This window comes from Pelobates fuscus, chromosome 4, assembly GCF_036172605.1.
Source record: "Pelobates fuscus isolate aPelFus1 chromosome 4, aPelFus1.pri, whole genome shotgun sequence".
In the NCBI taxonomy this organism is placed as follows: Eukaryota; Metazoa; Chordata; class Amphibia; order Anura; family Pelobatidae; genus Pelobates; species Pelobates fuscus.
Window position 1 is genome coordinate 200,376,276 of NC_086320.1, and position 17,292 is coordinate 200,393,567.

Below are 17,292 nucleotides of genomic sequence, written 5' to 3' on the forward strand. Positions count from 1 at the left end.
GCAAATCAGCACCTCCTTATAGAGATGCATTGGATCAATGCATCTCTATGAGGAAAATTCTGCGTCTCCATGCAGAGTGTGGAGATGCTGAACGGCAGTGCTGCCTACTGTGCAGCACTGCCTCAGGAAGCACCTCCAGTGGCCATCTGAGGAGTGGCCACTTGGTGGTGTCCCTAGGGGGCAATGTAGACATTGCCTTTTCTCTGAAAATGCCTGGAGGCAATGATTATACTCACCAGAACAACTACATTAAGCTGTAGTTGTTCTGGTGACTATAGTGTGTCTTTGCAAAAACAACAGAGAGGAGAAGGTTTTGTGCTATGCTCTAATTTCCTTCTCCCAGTCACAGTACATTATTGAGCACCAAGCCAGTGATATGACCGGTCCTCTAGGGAAAGATTTTAGTGACAGTACCTGCACTGCACTCAAGCAGAAGTCATTAAATACATAAAACTGCACTTATTTGCAATCCACTTGGTGGATTTATTGTGTGCTCGCATGCATTACATTATGTCAATATATGTACATACTGTATACAGTATTATCAAGAAATTCAAATACATAATTTTGAGAAGAATTTTGAGAACATCAGAAATACTTTTGATTTACAAACCAGTAAACATATTAGAATAACTGTAGAAACATGTCTTCTCCTGGTCAAGGCCTGCTATCCTTTTCTTTGTGTTAACATGATTCACTTTCATTGTCTAAAGTCAGACTGTCTATACTTGGGCTAAAACAGCCATGTAGGGGGCAGGGCCTGACAGCCAAGATGGCCGGGCGCACAATCTAAGAGCTCCAGCGGTAAAATATACAAACACGCGACTACCGACCGGCCCATTAATGCTGGTAGAACGAGGTGACCGAACACAATCTCAGGAAAATGAGAGAAGCAGAAGGATACCAGTTGGGTACCGAAGTAAGGTGGAACGGCCTGGGCCAAACATGCGGCCTGCGGTGGAGCGGAGCCCGAGGCCTGAGAGAAGTGGCCGATCTCTCGGCACGGGTTCTGCACACAAGCATAGCCCTGCTACCCCCCCTCTGGACCGGCGGGGGATATCCCGGTCCTCGATGGGGGCGAATACCCCCGCAACAAAGCATGGCCAAGCGACGGCACCCCAAGCAAAACGGGCATGTCCGGGCCCAAACAAGATGGCGGCCCACACACAGCCAACCTTACCACGCTTGCAAATCAAGCCTCCCAAACACACATGGGAGTTCCACGAACAGATCCGCGCCACTCTCTGGGCCAGGCTTCATGCCCAGAAATGGACATTCAGGAGGGCGATGAGGGAGGTGGAGGCCTGGATCCGCCCAGCGATCCGGCGGAGTCTAGGCAGGAGTACGCCTCGCGCCTCCAGGGCGGCTCCTGAATGGCGCCGACCAACTGTTCCCTCAAAAGGCCACACAAACACCTGGCAGAGGAAGCAGGACAGGAGATATACCGAAGAGAGAAGCTGGAGCCAGCCCCCGTCTCGCAATGACTCCCCGGCAGTAAAGTGGCCTCAGCAGGAACAGGACGGGTACACACCATCAAAGAGGCATGACTGGCAGCTTGCCTGCAACACGGGAAAGCAGTATCCACACGCAGCACCTGGAAACCCAGCCTCCAGAAGGGGCATCGGCTGACTCACGTGGCACATCCAGAGACTCTCACCTATGCGGTCTCCAACCCACGCAAAGAGCCACTGGAACATATCCCCCGGTACTGTCAGCATCAATACACCTGGTGAGACTACCATGGGAGACACCTTGAAGGGCCAGGGAATGGACTAACGTGAGATCATACCAATGGTATTGGGAGAAGATGCCTTTATCCCACCCTCCTGGTCACAGAGCAGGACTTAATGTGTGTTCACAATTGTATTAACTGATAAATGCCCAGCAACACAACGTTACGGTCAATCTGTTGTATCTGTTTTATAAGCTTGCTAGTCTATATATGGCACCGTTTACTAAGCCTAGCAGATTTAGCTCCTGGTCGGTTTGCACTTGTGGGCTCAAGTCCAGCCATCATGCTCATTGTCACTTTTATGCATGCCACTACCATGCTGTTGGATCTCCCAGTGTTAACATAGCATGTCTACTCATAATCTTTCCCTTTTTAGCATTATTAAGCCTGATGTACCTTGCCTAGAAAACATACCAACATATGTTTAGACACAAGACCCTAAATCTGTTTTAAATAAACGTACCTGAGACTTAGAATTGAAGCAGACCGCACTAGGAAATTCATCTTGCAGGCTGTTTGACGAGTGTTACTATTACATACAGCTGAGCATACTGAAAACAGGATAGTTCCTCAACATAACAGCTAGACACTACCGACCCACTTATTTCTACATGCCTTCACTCACCCTAGACAATGTGTAATGCTGACAACCTGTGTGGATATCTTTACTCTCTCTTATACCCCTCAGGAGCACAATATGCTTCATAGTTTAAGCCGGCAAACGAGCACCACTACCATAGACATCATTAATCAGCTTGTATTTAGCTTGTTTTAGCAATTTTGCTACAAATGCTTATAATCAACTGTACCTGTGACTAAGCTTGAATTACCGTAACCTTTAGTTTAAAGTTGTATACCTTGTTTAGACATAACCGTACCAGCTTAAGCCTGATACTAATATAAAAATGTGCTGTCAAATCGCATGCCATGTCAAATCCATTGTTCCTAATAGGCTTGCTAATGCTCTTGTGGCAACGCAAGACAAAATGTTAACTGTCTTCACATGCACAAGAAAAACAAAGAATTAAAAACAAAAAACAGCCATGTAATACTTTTTTCTATTCCCTGTTAAGAGAGATTATTTTGTCCTGCTGCCAAATTTCTTCATGGCATATCTAGAATCTAGAAAAGTGTCATTTTGATTTCCAGAAAAAGGTGACAATCTTGAGTTTGGATGTGGATGGCGGTGTGAAGTTGTGAGCTGTGCACTACATTATTGTATTACTGAATGCCTTTTAAAGTCTCAGCTGTTCTGCTGGCTCCTCAAGGGACTAAAGGAAAATACCAAGCTTGAAAATGAAGAAAAAAAGCAGAACCATCTGCAGGAACCATTAGCAACTGACTGGCCAGAGTTCTAAAGCAGAAACAAATATAGTTTATAAGGATGCTAGATAGCATGGGATTACTGTAAGTAATAATGGTGATTATTATAATTGGAGTAGACACGAAGTTGAAGGATGCAAATTCCTTCAGATGAGGCAACATAAGACAAGCAAATGAAACATTAGTAAAATGATTTTTCCAAACAATGTATTCCAGATGCTGATATAGAATTATTTTTGGATGGGAGTCTCATATATATATATATATATAAATAACATTTTTTTTTTTTAACCGGATGTTACGTGTGCCAATAGAGTACATAGATTGCATGCCAAGTGCAATTCATAAACTATAACAAACTAAACAGATTGTTTTACTATTTCAGATAACAGCACAAGCCACACAATATTTTCTGCATGATACCTTTGTTTAGCATATATGTTTATTAATTAGCAGATAAGTGGTTGCCCTTAGTTTACAACTAAGTTGCAATGATTGTTCAAAATCTATTTCACACTTGGCGATTCATCGTAGTTCAGAGGCAATTGACCCAGCTATAATCAAGTCTGAGTACTTGCTTTGGTTACAATAAGTTTGGGACAAAGCAAAACAAAACAAAAAAATCACTGTGGTCTTCAATTGTCTTTATCTTGGTCTCTAGTATAGACACATTCATATCCAGGTGTGAGACTGACCTGGGAGATTTTTCTCGGAATCACAATGATTGAACATATTTATTCATGTTCACCAAACATTTGTAAATTCCACTATCCAATAAATGAACTGTAACCTCCTGACAAGAAGGTATTGCACCCTGCATGTGTAAACATGGAATTTTGACCCACAGAAGTGTTTGAGATGCCAGGGATAGATGGGTTCCTTACTCCACATTTCGTGGTCTTCAAAATTCATTTTTCGGTACTGGAAAATGATGCATTCCAAAACAGTCTCAATTGTGGGGCCTGGTGCACACTTCCAAATGACAACTTGCTTCTGTACTCCTCTAGGCTTACCATTTCTTAGTAGAACAACAGTTCATGAGATACCTTCTTTATGTAGCATTGGTTTGTCCTTTGAAGGAAACAAAGCAAATCCTATCCCACAGCAATGGATAGCCAAGGTCAAAGAGATACTATATGGAACAGCTTCTCCCCAAGGCATAACAGACCTATTTCATACCATCTGGTACCCATGGCTAGACTATGTCACTTGATGGAAATAACACAGAGATCAGCATAAGTTACCCAATGAAATAAGTAATTTGTCGACAGTCAATAAGACTCATGTGTTGTCGATGGTACAGCAGACAAGAAACAAGCTTGGCAATGACACAGACCCCTCCACCTTTTATTGTCCTGTTCTTCTGTTCCCTTGCCACTTTTATTGTATTGAACACAGAGACACAGCTGGGATTCTCTCATGATCTCTATTACATTCCACAACAAGTGGAAGTATAGCAAGTTCCACTGAATATGCCAAATGTAACTCTTACTTGCTGCTATTCAAAACTATGCTTCAGTTTTTGGGGTTCTATGACTTTTTGCTGTTTAAAATTATTTCTTAAAAGAAAAATATTGAATATAAATAAATAGAATTCTGCCAATTTCCAATGTCCTGGGATACCCTTAAGCAAATTCCTTTTTCGTCATTAGAAGTAAGCTTACCTTAGTAAGCAGTGGTGTTGTAAGGCTGTGAGCTGCCAAAACCTGAAAGCTCACAGACTATACCTTTCGTGTATTCTCTAATTCCTTTACCATTGGATGGAATCGTGTTGAAGGTACAAGCAGGAGTGGATAAGGACTCCATCTATTTGCATGTTTGTGAAGCTGGTTGTTTGTATGAAGTCAGCAAACGCTATGTCATTTTTTTGAACATGCAAAAATACAGCATATTAATGATTGCATTACAGTGCTATTGGTGCTAAGATTGGTCCTTTAAGTTAAATGGCACTCTGTGTGTTTCTCATACACAACTAAGCAACATAATTTGTTCTCTCATAGTTAATTATATCAATCTTGTAGCTTTGATATTGCTCCATTCCTCAAAGTAATTTCTCCTGAGACAACCAATTTCCCCCCCATCATCATTAACCTTATGGCGAATTATAATTTTTAAAGATATGCCAAGTTATGGTACGGTTGTGTGATTACACTGAGCTGTACTTCTGCATATTTTGTTAGAAATGATCATTGCCAAATCATAATTTAAATATTGCTGGATTGAGGTTATAATTGTAACCACAGGGGCTATTCCATCTATTTATAATGTGTGCTGTTAAATTAATTATGTGTCTAATATGTTTCTTTTTAGCTTTGGATGGCTATACCTCTTTTTTAATTCTTCATCATTAATAACAAAACAATCACACCTGTAATTAAAAGGATGTTTAACTAGTTAACTAGTGAATCACTACATTCTAAATAAAAGAAGTTACAACATCTATTGGAGTGAATGGTTTAAAGCAAGCATGTCAAAATCACGGGCTGCGAGCCGCATGTGGGCCACAATGAATAAGTTTGACATGCTTACTAAGGAAGAGTAGGCACCTGCTCTCCCCACATTGCAGGTCACTGGCGGCAGCGAGGGAGCTCAGTCTTCCTGCTCCTCACTGCTCCCTCATGCGTGCCCTCTGTAGTGATAATATGATGTCATAGTGGCAACCGGCATCACTAAACTGCGCGCGTGAGGGAACAGTGAGGAGCAGGTAGGAGACCTCCTGAGCGAAGGTCCCCACTGGACCCCAAGGAGTGGCCCCACACCAGCCCCCAAAGGTAGGGAACAATACATAAAACGATGTGAGTGTGTGCAAGAATGTGTAAATGTGTGTGTGTGTCTGTCTGTCTGTCTGTCAGTGAGTGTGCGTGTGTCTGTCTGTCAGTAAGTGTGTGTGCCTGTCAGTGTGTGTGTGTCTGTCAGTGAGTGAGTAGGTGTGTCTGTCAGAGTGTGTGTGTCTGTCTGTCAGAGACTGTGTGTCTGTCAGTGTGTGTCTGTCAGTGTGTGTGTCTGTCAGTCAGTGAGTGTGTCTGTCAAAGAGTGTGTGTCTATTTGTCTGTCAGTGAGTGTGTCTGTCAGAGAGTGAGTGTGTGTGTGTCTGTCAGAGAGTGAGTGTGTCTGTCTGTCAATGAGTGTGCCTGTTAATGAGTGTGTGTATGTCAGTGAATTTGTGTGTGTGTGTGTGTCTGTCAGTGTATGTGTGTGTGTCTGCAGCGAGTGTGTGTTGGTCAGTGTTGCGATGACCGCGGCTGGACAGTGGAGGACCTGAAGGTGCACAGAGGCACGCAACATGCGCCACCTTCACAGGGTTTTAAGGAGTAGCGGGAGGATCCGCTTTGGCACAGGATGCGGACGACTCCATTGGGGGTATACCAGAGGCCTCTGGAGTCGCATACTGGCAGCGCAGAGTCTGCTTCTTGGCTAATATTTTTTTTAAAACAAGGGTATAGAGGGGGGAACTGGGGTTTGTTTGGAGGATGATGTTTTTTTTATACTGTACTTTAAAAAAAAACAAAAAACTATGTTTCTATGAAAATGTAAGTTGGTTTTTTTTTGCAGCCCACATAAACTTAAACCTGGTTTATTTGGTCCATGCTAGCCTTTGAGTTTGACATGCTTGGTTTAAAGAGTCAATCTTCTGCTTACCTACACAATACAGCGTATTAAGTACCAGAACAAAATAAACATGTACCAACTTTAGGTTTTGTTGTTTATGACTCCACAGATCTCTTAATTGTATTATTTTTTTAAATAAAGCACAGTTAATAATGTATTATATGTATAACATTTACAACTATCCATAAATATAGTCAGTGAAACAAAAACTGGGATAGATGACCCTGGATTCAAATAAATATAAATAACTAAGATACTGTTGTAGTGGGAAAAAAGTGTAACTTTACCAGGTGATAGAAAAGGTCAATGTTTAAATCCCAGTCTATAGGTGATCGCTTTTACTACCCAGTAAAGTTTAGATTTATGGCACAATGCAATACAGTGCTCCAGTCATTTATGTGTATGTCTGTGTATATATATAGTTTTCAAATTACGTACTGAATGGTGGATGGTTTATTCAATGTACCTCAACTAATGCTGTGCAGTGCTTTAATGGGGTTACTCCCACCAAAAAAAACAGTGTGTTCATAACTGTTCATAACACTGGTTGTAGTTAGAATAACCCTTGCTACTCTGATCTGCCCCCCACCCCATTTCAAAAAAATAAATAAATGAAGAAATAAAATAAATCTAAAACTTACCATGATCTAGAACTGATCCTCCGAGACTGATGGGCAATGCTTACCAAGGTGACGGAGGAATGGTTAAAGGGAGTATATTGTCAGCATGGAGATGTGACTCCATTGTCTATCAGATGCCAAATTTGCACAGAATAAAAAAATATATATAATAAAAATAACAGTCTTTGACAGCAAAGCAATTTGCCACTGATATTATTTGAATTCAGCCCTATTCCAATAATGAATTGGTGAGATTGGAGCTTAGGAAACAAGAACAGCTCAATTCTATCTCCCCAGCTCCTCAACATATCACTATTGGGAAGGAACTGACTTAGTGAGTGTAAGAGTGTAACTCTGACCAGTTTCAGACAGACTATTACATGCATATCCTGGTTCTTTCCAAATTAGAGACACCCTAACCCTAGCTCATCACTAAGTCCAAATCTAATGTTAAAAATTATGAAATACATTTGCATACCTGAACTGGTAAAAACAAAACAACAACAAAAACCTACAGAGAAGAACTGTATTTGCGAGTATCAACCAGCTAGTTAATTAAGAGACACTACTATATCCAGTGTGCCCCCAGATTGTTAACATAATCACAATAATAATAAATTAGACAAAGTGCATGATTTGGAGGCAGCAGAGTAGAATATCATCCTCCTCAAATGAAATTTATTTTATTTATTAATATATCAGAACAGTTAGGTTAGTAAGGGGTAGGTGGCCTTTTCTGACTGTTTCCACAAAGGATATTCCTTGCCTGGATGTTAATGTTGATGGAGCTCTTTGCCCAAGGTAACTCCAGCTTATATCTAGGAAAATCAAAAGGGGCTCACTGGCTGGATCAGAGAAAACAAAGTCGGGCAATAGCCAAAATTGCTGGTGACGTCCCCCCAGGAAACATATAATGGTGAACTTGACCTACATATGGGAACTGGATTGAAAAGGCTCTACTCGTGCACAGACCTGTTACATGCCTGGTATATAGGTCTTGTACATGTCTGCTCTCATCTGTCATGTAATGGACACAATATGGCTTGTGAGGGAGCTTTGAGACCAGCCTCGTTCCTAGAGTCTATGGAACATATGTTATGGCTGAAACTAAACTCACCATCTGGGCTTACTTTCTACATTGTGTGGTTCCACTTGTGCCCATTTTGTGTGTTCTCTTCCTCCCCGATACCTGCGTAGTAGCTTTTCTAGCAGGGCATTATCCCATTGTACCAGGAGAGGGCTTTCAGACCAGTTCAAATTGGTCTACCACACCCTTAAGTCTCCCATGTGGTCCACAGTCCTTGCCATTGAATCTCCCCACTCTTCCTTGTAAAAAAAAAAAGTGCTCAGATATACTGACTGTAATTTTAATATTTTATTAATTGCTAACCCAAGCCCTTATTGATATTGGTTGACTTGTGTTTGTGTCTAAGAACTTGAGTTCTTAGAACTGTCAGTGGCAATGTTCTCTTACTTTAGGGTGTGCATATTTCTATATTTTAAGTAAGTAATTTTATATTTTAAGCATATTTTAAGTAAGTAATTTTATTAGGAAGAACGTAATTTAATTTGTTTCCTAAAAAAAAAAGATATATTAATCCATGCAGATGTATCTTGATAAATCCTAAATCTAGGCTTTACTCATATGTATAACTACTTGGCCCTGACTACTAACTCAAACCAGCTACTGATTTATCCTTTTCTCTCATTGCTGGCTCCTACTTTTTAACTACCTCACACAGAGTAACATACAATGATAAATCTCAAAATTACCATTCCTGAACCACATTAACAAAGCGTATTATCTCAGGTATGTGGGAAAATAATGATTGTTTCTCATTCTTCTGTTACCAGACATTAAGGGCTTGAGGACCTGTCATTCCCGGACTTAAATGGACTGCACAAGAATTTATTGGTGCAGACAGTAAATATGACCCGACAATGACTGAGGGACCCACATATATTTATTTATGTTGCCTGCGTGTTGTTATTACGTAGTCTAACTAGAACATCGCTCTCTGTGTGGCGTCTTGTCAGCATAACATACCTCCACCTTTACTGCCTTCATGGGGCCCATGAATGAATCATTCCTCAGGAGCAGTAAATCTTACAAATATAAAGAAAAATTATATTTATTTCATTCAAAAATAAACTCACTTTTACTCTGAAAAGTAACTTCTAAATGTACCAGTAATAAAATAGTTCAGTAATTACACAGAAGCCAACATTTGAAACAATTAATAATAAAAGTAAATATTTATTACTCTTGGTACACTTAATACAGAGTAATTAAATCACCTATGTACAAATGTCTGTTTTGTTAAAATGGTGTGAAATAAATCTAGACAGGCACATTAGACTAGGCTTGTCCTTCACACTTTTCTAAACTAGAGAAGATTCAAAGATGTCTAGCTATGTGCAGCTGGAATGCGGAGGAAGGCAACTTGAGAAGGAAAAAAAGTCTTATGGGAGTGTTTTACATTCAAAGCTTAGAACGTGCTGGTGTTTTTGCTGGTTTTAATTTAACTTTTCGCTTGGGCATTGCGTTTTTTAAAATTATTATTCTAGCTGTTAAAGTGAGTCACATAAACTGGTAAAACCATATTCACAAAAAAGTTGGAAAATGTGTTGTTGTTTTTTAGTTATTCAGCTGGTCTTTGTTTACCAAGAGGCATTGGTGACAGGAAGTTAAAAGTTAAAGTAATGGCCGTTCAAAATGTATCGGTCAGTTACATCAATTATGTCAGGGAAGCTAGAGAAATTCAGACTTGTTATATAAATAGCATTTAGTAGCTATCAGAAAGACTTAACATTTGTTTTAATATTGCTGTAAAAAAAAATTTAAATGACAATTTTTCTAAAACATGTTCCAAAAAAAAGAGAAATGCATGAAGACTGCATAAAAAACGATTACAGCTGATGAGCATAATACACTGTTAAGTATTTTAGTAAAAAAAAAATTAATAATATATATATATATATATTATAAGCATAAAATGTATTTTTAATTACACTTCGTTTGTAAAAGATATATTTTTACTTTAACATCAAACAAACCAAAACACGTTTAAACATTTTAGTTCTTAGTTTAATTTAGTTAATGGGTTTTTTAAGAAGAAAAAGACTGATAAGAGTATTAGCAATGGTAAACTACTGATTATCACTAAGTGTACAGCCAGGAGGTCAAGCATAACACTAAACCATCTGGCACCAAGTGAGATTAATTACAGCATAATTAAGCCTCTGCTTTGTTGCAATTGTATGCATAATTCATTCTTTTCATAGAAAATATCATGCTATTACTTTAAAAACTACTACAAAGCATGTCATAGGGCTAGCAAAACTGGTCTCAACAAATTATGGCAATCCTTGCCCAGTAACTACTAACATTGCTTGCGAGGACCCACTAACTGAAAAGGGAATCTGCAATTTATTGTATTGTTTTGGCGGTTTACAAAATTAGAAGCCAAATTGTTTTATCGGCAATGTAGCAATGTTACATAAAGGACACAGTGAGATTTCATTAATCCCACTTGTATAATAAATTGCTACATTATGAGTACCGACAGGAAACCCTCAAGAACCATAGATAAGTACAAATGAACCAACCACCTATGTTGGCAGAATATCTTTTTTGTATATTTGTGGTCTATGTTTTCTTTTATCCATATAATATATGTTTGCATGTTGGCATATGGAATGTATAAATATTATAAATATTAAACATTCCTTTGAAGGTTTGATACAAGTTGCAGGCAAGAGCAGCTACCATCACTAAACTGTGAATTGCTGGGAATAAATCAGGGCATTTTACATTGTATGTCACAGCTGAGCTGGAAACATAGATATGTTGGATATTTTTTCCAAATGAGTTGTACAGATGTAAAATGTTAAAGGAACACTATAGTCACCTAAATTACTTTAGCTAAATAAAGCAGTTTTAGTGTATAGATCATTCCCCTGCAATTTCACTGCTCAATTCACTGTCATTTAGGAGTTAAATCACTTTGTTTCTGTTTATGCAGCCCTAGCCACACCTCCCCTGGCTATGATTGACAGAGCCTGCATGAAAAAAAAAAACTGGTTTCACTTTCAAACAGATGTAATTTACCTTAAATAATTGTATCTCAATCTCTAAATTGAACTTTAATCACATACAGGAGCCTCTTGCATGGTCTAGCAAGCTATTAACATAGCACGGGATAAGAAAATCTTAATTAAACAGAACTTGCAATAAAGAAAGCCTAAATAGGGCTCTCTTTACAGGAAGTGTTTATGGAAGGCTGTGCAAGTCACATGCAGGGAGGTGTGACTAGGGTTCATAAACAAAGGGATTTAACTCATAATTGGCAGAGGATTGAGCAGTGAGGCTGCAGGGGCATGTTCTATACACCAAAACTGCTCCATTAAGCTAAAGTTGTTCAGGTGACTATAGTGTCCCTTTAAATCCATTGGTCAATTCTAAAATGTCTCGGTTTCTAAACTGCATAGTATCTTCATAACTAGGTACTATTGCTCATCATAGCTGTTTTGCCTGTTTACGTTCTGTAATCTTTTCACACGTAAATAGAATTACTAAAAATTTTCAGTTGGAATCAGTGGAACATTTCTCCCATGGTTTTTACATTTTTTTGAAGCAAACATCCCAACTCCCCTATTTTACTTAAAGAGAACACATGTCATGTATGCTTGTTTTACAATATGCATGCCTTCGGGATAATCCTTGGCTGGCATTAATACCATTTATACTGATTGGGTTTATTTGTTGAGCCCAGGTATTGTATAGCATTAATGATTTTTAATTCATAACCTCAATAAATACATCAATTGGTTATACTAAATACAATATATAATATTATTCATACAAATATAACTTAAAATGTTTAATAAAAAAAAAACAAAAAAAAAAAACCTCGAACCACAATAACAGTACACGGTAATGGTACACCCTTTTTAATGGATTACATATCTGCTAACATGGAGCTTGGAAAACATTGCATCCAACTGCTGTCAGTTACAACTGTCATATATATCCTGAGGGACTCAAGGCTATTTTTTGATGTACAGCTGTTATGGACTACAGTTCCCTTGATACTCAGCCAGCCAAAGTGTCAAAGGTTAGCCGTCACTATCCTATGGAGACAAAAGCATTGTAACAAGTAATTGGCTGTTGGGGTTTTTTGGCTTGTTAGTGAAGGTATTTAGAAGGTCACTATAAAATGATTTCATTTCTTTCTATGCCAGCACAGCACTAAAGGAGAAGGGAGGAGGGGATTGTAGAGGGGAAAAAAAAACATAAAATAAATAACATTCTTGAATTGTTTTAACCAGAGGTTGGCTGGAAGCCACAATGGATATACATCTGGATGTGTTCCATGAGGTCGTTTCCACCCCCCACCTCCCCTAAATTCCAAAGGTTTTTGAAAAAAAAGAAAAAGAAAAAAAAACAGAAAAAGACAGAGGAGACTAGAGTGACAAGCTGGTGGCACTGTGCAGTGGACAGGGGTCCCTTTGCTTTTAAAGCAGAAGGTCTGACTTATTCTTTAGCGACTGGTAACAGAATAACTGAAAACAATTAAAGTGAATTCTCACAGTGGCTGGAATTTAAGTTGGGAAGCACGGTCAGAGTTGAATATAATCTGACTTACATACTTCGCCATTTCTATAACTCCTCAGTGCCATTAGGTTGGGCGGTGATGCCATGCTTTGAACTAGAGTGCTTGGCACTGAAATAGTTAAAGTGCTCTTATACAATCGCCTAAAGAATACAAATGTATTTTTTCTTCCATGACATTAATTGCTCTGGATCAGCTGTGTACAGTAAAATAAATAAAGTGAAAGCCCGGCACTTAAAGGGTTAAGAAGACAGTAAGACATTTATTATGTGATAATCTTCCGGAATTCTCATGGAAAGAGAGAGGAAGCTGGGAATGACCATATCATCAGTGGCTAAGGTAGTTCTGGCCTCTGGCAATCTAGATTCGAATGTCATGCTGGCGAGTTTACATTTCAGAGCTGTATAAGACTACACTAGCATGAACCTGATCCATCAACTATTTCATTCTTCATATCTCAATCTCCACAGAGGATACACACATGTAACCACTCATTTATCTTCTACTGTTGGCTTTTAGCGCTGCACAGCAGAATTTTCTATGCTGAAAGTAATTAACCCTTAGAGGGATTGGAATATATACAGCATTACTTGTGAACATATATGAATGGTTGACAACAGCACATATTGAAATAATTAAATATATTAATGATTACAAGGACCTGTTTGTAAGAAATGATGCTGATGAAGGATACAGGGAAGAGGAATCTGAAAATAAAGGAAAATTAAAATACATCCCACATTGTCTCTTTGACAACCAGAGATAGATGTTTATTTTCATGTATCCCCTGTGTGTTGGTATAGGATGGAGTGTGTATCAAATATAGCATCTCTCTGTGTGCGATTAGGAAGTTGTGATTGGGGGCTATAGTTACGGATTCAGGATAAAGCAAAGCCAGAGAACAGCTATACGAATAGTGAAGGAAAGTATTTCCATCAATCACACAGAGGGTCATGCCTAGGTTGACTATCATAGTAGATGATCCCAAAGGAGCCTGTATGTGGAAAGCCAATAATGGTTTAGAATTGGCACAATAACCGGGGAAACCAATGGAATGGTCCAATTATTTTGCTTTTAGAATGCTGACTCAGAGTTACTTTTTTCCTTACATCACACAGTCATAATACAAATTAGCAATAACCTTATTGTGTGCTGTTTCACATCCACATTTTTCTGGGCCTGAGGCAAACCTAGTTTTTTTTTTCCCTGTAGGGAACCTGAATTCACCTGGCCACAATAAAATCATCTGTTTGGCAAATTGACACATTTTAAGGCCAGAAACATGTAAATCTACGTACAGAAGAAATATATATATATTACCTATATAACAGCATTTTGCCCACTGGTGAGTTTTGGGTCAATATGTCTAAATACAGAGGTCAACTAAGATATTACACTTTAGGACCTATTAGTGATTTGTTCAGATATTTTTAGATAAGGCCAGAGGTATACATAGGTGTATGATAGTGTTGTGGAAAATAAACCTTTTTTCCCCCATTACGGCTATAAACCTCACCACACACTGCCTAACCCATATTATATGTGTTTGGGTTACAGAAGGTCAAGTGGAGCTTCAGGAAAACATAGCTTTCTACTACCTTCTCCATCTTATGTGCCCTCCTTCTAATGCACACCGGAGGGGCACAGGGAAGAGAGCAAACTGCTCGACTGATTGCAACACCATATACTTTCCCATACAATAATTCTCCCAACTTTTAAGTGCCATGTGAATAAACCATGCATTGCATAGCCCATTAAATCTAATATTATTATACATCAAGCAACCGTTAACATTTGAAACTGCACTCTTCCCATGTCCAAGCACAAAGTAACCGTCCAAGTCTCAAGCTCCGGTTGTCAGGATGATTCTGATGATGCAGGAATTTATATCATCACAAAGCAGCAAGAAACTCCAATAGCGACGTCTGCAACTCTGTATCCCAATGTTTATTCACTTAACAGTAAGGTGACAACAGATTTGCAAAATCAAAAATTGGGTTAAAGACAATTTGTTGCCATTGTGGTGTAAATCTTGCAAAGTGGTGATAGCGCACAAGAAATCACTAAATATCATTCCTTAACAGTATTGCAAATTTTCCTTCTGAAGACTGATAAAGTGCAAATTCTGCAGAAAGCAATATCATCCAGCAAACAGTAAAGGACCAGTCAATAGTGTTCAATATATGCCCAGAAGCTATACAGTAATCATACAAGTACTGCTTAAAAGTATTGTCAGGAACAATTAAGGACCAGTGTAATTGTTAAGTTAGATGCCAGAAATATCAACATTAACTATTTAATCCTTTAAGGACAGAGACAATTCTCCAAGTTCTAAACCAAACCAAACCTAGACTTTGCACTTTGCATGTGTTTGTTTCACCATAAGGTTAGGTTCCCCGTACATATTATATATTGTCTATAAATGAAAGAAATAACTTTCTTTTAGTATCCAAAATATCCACCTTAATATACATAATATTAAGAGTGAATAAAATGTTAACGTATGCATTTTGTCACATTTTTGCCTATCATCATTTTTACACATCCAGTGCAACTAAAGAAAAAGGACTCACAGTAGATTTGCGTATCAGTCCTGATTGTTACATGCCTCATATATCTAGGATCTAAATTAGTGTTTGGTATAGGCTAACCCTATAACAACCCTAACAGTAGCTCTAACAATATGTCTACCCTAACTATAACCCTGCACTATCCCTAACCCTAACCCAGCATCAACCCTACCCCAAATGAATTCCTTCTACTAATATCAGTACTGATATCAGCACATGGATTTTCCACATAAAACAATAGAAAGTGCTCTGTGACCGCCATCTACTAGTTTTTTTCAGCATGAGAGGGATATCTCCCTGTAATGCTGAACCTCCAGCATGCTTTCCCTGATGATCACACTGAGATCGGTGCTCCAGCATTGGTGTACAAACTAGGCATTTGCCTTGGGAGGCACTAACCAGGGTGCGGTAAAAAATGCCATCCCCACTCCAGCTTTCCCGGTGTTCGCCCTGTCCCCTGGGTCCAGTGGGGCTGCGTGGAGGAGTGTGGCTGTGTTAGAATCAGCAGCAGCGAGGGAGCTGTGATCTCCTTGCTCTGCTTCCTAGCACACCGTTTACTGATGCCGCGGGAACCGGAATATGACGTCATATTCCGGGTCCCGGCTTCAGTAGACGGTCCATGAGGCAGCAGAGCAGGGAGATCACAGCTCCCTCACCACTGCTGATTCTAACACAGCCGCACGCCTCCCAGCAGCCCCACTGGATCCCAGAGACAGATCCACACTAGCTCTCTAGGTAGGGGGGCTGGGTGGAAAATCTTAATTTATAATTGTAATAATTAGTGAATGTTTGTCAAATCAGTGAGAGTCTGTCATTGAGTGTGTATGTGTGACTATCAGGGTGTCTGTCAATGAGTGTCTGTCAGTGTTTGTGTGTCAGTCAGTGTGTGTGTGTATGTCTGTTAATGAGTGAGTGTTTGTCAGTGAATGTGTGAGTGTCAAATCAGTGAGTTTGAGTCTGTCAGTGTGACTGTCAATGTGTATCTGTCAGTGTGTGTCAGTCCGCAAATGTGTTGGTCAAATCAGTGAGTCTGTGTCTGTCAGTGACATCTATGTGTTTGTCATTGAGTGTGTGTGTGTGTGTGTGTGACTGTCCATGTGTATCAGCCAGTGTGTGTCTGTCAGTGAATGTGCTTGTGTCTGTCAGAGTGTGTGCTTAAAGGGTGTGCACTATAGGCACCCAGACCACTTCAGATTATTGAAGTGGTCTGGGTGCAGTGTCCCAGTCTCCTTAATCCTGAAAGTGTTATTATTGCAGTTTCGCAGGGGTTAAGTCCACCTCTAGTCTACCAGTCCTGGCACTATAGTATCCCTTTAAAAGGAGTAGGAAAGGTGGAGTCTAAAGAGGAAGGGGTGGGTTCTTAATCAGGAAGAGGTGCAGCCTTGAAGGGGTGGGCATATTTAGAAGGGGTGGGCATATTTAGATTAGGGGGGTGCCCAGGTTTTGTCATGCTTAGGGCAGCATGAAACCAAAATACACCACTGATGCCCAGCACTTTCGCAGTTAGTAGGGGGGCATGCAGAGAGACCCTGTCAGACTATTTTCAGACATTATCCCTTGATCAAATGGCAGCTGGAGAAACACTGCAGTTGAGCGTGATCCATTTTCAGTGGATATAAATGGTGTATATACAGCTTATCACTCAGCCTGAGGCCACTAGACTAAATATGGCCTCAGCTGACAGAGCTGATACCTGGGTCTCCCAGGTACACCAGACTTTCAAACTGGGTATTAAAATCCCTTAATTAAAGAGCTATATGTAGTGCTGACTTTGAGTGCTACATAGAGCTCATCTGCCAGTCTTGGTCATTAAATATGCCCCA

At 39.5% G+C, this 17,292-nt stretch overlaps 1 protein-coding gene across 2 annotated transcripts in view; it reads right to left on the reverse strand.

Annotated features, from left to right (window-relative positions):
* The window catches only part of FBXL7 (F-box and leucine rich repeat protein 7), a 252,268-nt gene that overhangs the window by 128,507 nt on the left and 106,469 nt on the right, over positions 1–17,292 (reverse strand). The window lies entirely within an intron of this gene.